Raw genomic sequence first — 2,763 nt, 5'->3', positions numbered from 1 at the left:
GACCACCTCCTTTGGACGCCATGTTAGCCGAGGAGGACCACAGCGGACACCACCGGGTTATACTCCATGTCGAGCCTGGTGAGGATGCAGGAGATGAGCTCTTCATCTTCAAGGCGGCGGCCAGCAGATGCCATCTCATCTGCTAGGCCCTTCATCTTCGGAAAATACTCGCCGATGGTGGACGAACCTTTCGACGCCGTTGCCAGCGCCATGCGAGTAGCAATCACACGTGCCCGTGACTGGGCACCGAACATTCCCTCTATCGCCGCCCATGCAGAAGCGGCAGTCTGGGCGCTGGAGACGACTTGGCCCAAAATCTCACGCGAGAGATTGGAGAGGAGGTAGTTGAGGACGGTCTGGTCCTTGGCGAACCATTTCTCGTACTCAGGATTGGGAGAAGGCTTGACATCCTTCCCTTTCTCACCACCGGTGGCATCAAGGAATGCCGGCGGAGGCTGCACGTCGGCGCTGATGTGATCAGCGAGCTGAGCGCCCCTCAGCGCTGACAGGACTTGAACGCGCCACATCATGTGGTTGGAGCGCGTGAGCTTCTCGCTCACGGGACAGCCGAGCAATGGAAACACAGATGCAGCGGATGAAGATGGGAACGCCATGGTCGAGCTCCTTTAGGGCTCGTTCGGTTACTCCGGAATCAACCTCTGGAACAATTCCCGGCTGAAATGGTTCACAAATTTGTATAAAGTTGATGAGCAGGAATAGTTCCGGGCTCCATTCCTGACTAACCGAAGGGGCCCTTAGGAAGAAGGCTCTGAATACCATGTGGAAATGAGTAGAACGAGTTACCTTCTCCTGGTACTCGGTTACATGTTAATATAGTTCAGGAAGCCCCTGATGGCTTGTACAACAAGAAGATTACAACAAGATAGATTTACACGGAGTAACAAACTCCCTCAAGCCAAGATACGCCTAGATACATGCTATGCACCAGGTACATGCTAACAGCCATGTAACACGATAACAACCTTATCATCCAACACTCCCTTCAGTCATAATTAGCTGATGTTTTGTACAGGCAAAATATAACTACAAGTCAAATTAGCTGTCAAAAATATTACTGGATGTAGTAGGTGTCATGCACCTAATACCATCGGTTTAGGCATTGGCGTGAAGGGCTCAAGGGCAGCAGCAGATGTTGGCTCATTCATGTTCAAGAGGATATGCATTGGGTCATGTTAAAACTAGTCTGTAATCCTTTTCCTTTGTTAAAGTGTGCATATGCTTGATCTTGTTTTCAGCAACAAACTTGTTCAAGATGCTTCTTAAGTACCGCCCTGAAGGCAAAGCTGCCCAAGAAGGAGAGGCTTTTCAAGAGGGCCCAGGCTGAAGCTGAAGGGAAAACTGTTGAGGCAAAGAAGCCAATAGTTGTGAAGTATGGCCTTAACCATGTGACTTACCTCATTGAGCAGGTAGATGTATGCACATCGCTTTTTTTTGTATTTTACGTCACTTAATGATAGCAGACAGTTGTCTTTAGTAATGTTGTTACATTGTATAATTCAAATTGGTGCTTCCTTTTTCTTGCAGAACAAGGCCCAGCTTGTTGTCATTGCTCATGATGTTGATCCGATCGAGCTGGTTGTGTGGCTTCCAGCCCTTTGCAGGAAAATGGAGGTTCCATACTGCATCGTCAAGGGAAAAGCACGCCTTGGATCGGTATTATTTTGTTTTACATTCTCTATTTTCTTGTTTATGTTAAAATGCTGATAAAGATTACAACATTACAAATAATTGGCTTCAGGTTGTTCACAAGAAGACCGCATCTGTTCTATGCCTAACCACTGTAAAAAACGAGGACAAACTTGAGTTCAGCAAGGTTCTTGAGGCTATTAAGGTGCGATCTTGTCTATTTCTTAGTATCCAGCTAAGTGCCATTGATTTGCCCACTGATGCAAAAGTGATTGTTTCCTAGGCAAACTTCAATGACAAGTTTGATGAGGTCAGGAAGAAGTGGTGTGGTGGTGTGATGGGATCCAAATCACAAGCGAAAACCAAGGCCAGGGAGAAGCTGCTTGCCAAGGAGGCTGCACAACGGATGACCTAAATCTATCAGCATTACATTTATCCTGTATTTCAACTGAGTAATGTCCAGACAAACAAACGAACCCTGTAGGAATTCAATTTTTTGCTTGCCAGTTCGGGCATGCGACTCAACTTCTCAATGGGTCAAGCTCGATCTCCAACTGTTCGTTCAATTTTATGGTCAGAAAAAAACATATTACATTACATGTTCTGCCTTCCATGTGCCCTACTTATTTGCCCTTTTTAGAACCAAGTACGTTTTAGATTTAGATTCTCTTCAGAAATGTTTCTCTGATGAATTAGAATCACTTGTTGAACTATTTGCTCACTCCCTGGATTCTTAAAACTAGAATCAGGATGAATCAGAAACTGTTCGGCAAACTCGTTGAATTTTTACAACTAAAACTAGAATCGAGAGAAACTAGATTTTGGGTGTTTCTCTGGACGAATTGGTTTCAAGTAATTGGACAAATTGGGTTTTAGGTGTTCCTTTTGACTGGCACAAAAACGAGAACTGGTTTCAACTCAGATTTGACTGGTAAGAAAATGAGTTCTGGTTTCAACTCAGATTAGGAGAAACCGGGTTTTTGATGTTTCTCTGGACTAGTACAAAAACTAATCAGTTTCAAGTGATTGGAGAAACCAAGTTTTCGGTGTTTCTCTGACTAGTACAAAACAAGAATTGAATTTGATTGATTCTCTCTAAAACGTTTTACTTTGTGG

At 44.6% G+C, this 2,763-nt stretch overlaps 1 pseudogene; it reads left to right on the top strand.

The window, feature by feature from the left end:
- Positions 1–852: 852 nt before the first annotated feature.
- On the top strand, positions 853–2,062 carry LOC136526185 (large ribosomal subunit protein eL8y-like; annotated as a pseudogene).
- Positions 2,063–2,763: the final 701 nt, after the last annotated feature.

The sequence above is a fragment of the Miscanthus floridulus genome, chromosome 19 (assembly GCF_019320115.1).
Source record: "Miscanthus floridulus cultivar M001 chromosome 19, ASM1932011v1, whole genome shotgun sequence".
Taxonomy (NCBI): Eukaryota; Viridiplantae; Streptophyta; class Magnoliopsida; order Poales; family Poaceae; genus Miscanthus; species Miscanthus floridulus.
Note: the sequence above shows the minus strand (reverse complement) of the source record. Positions and strands in the feature narration are given on the sequence as shown.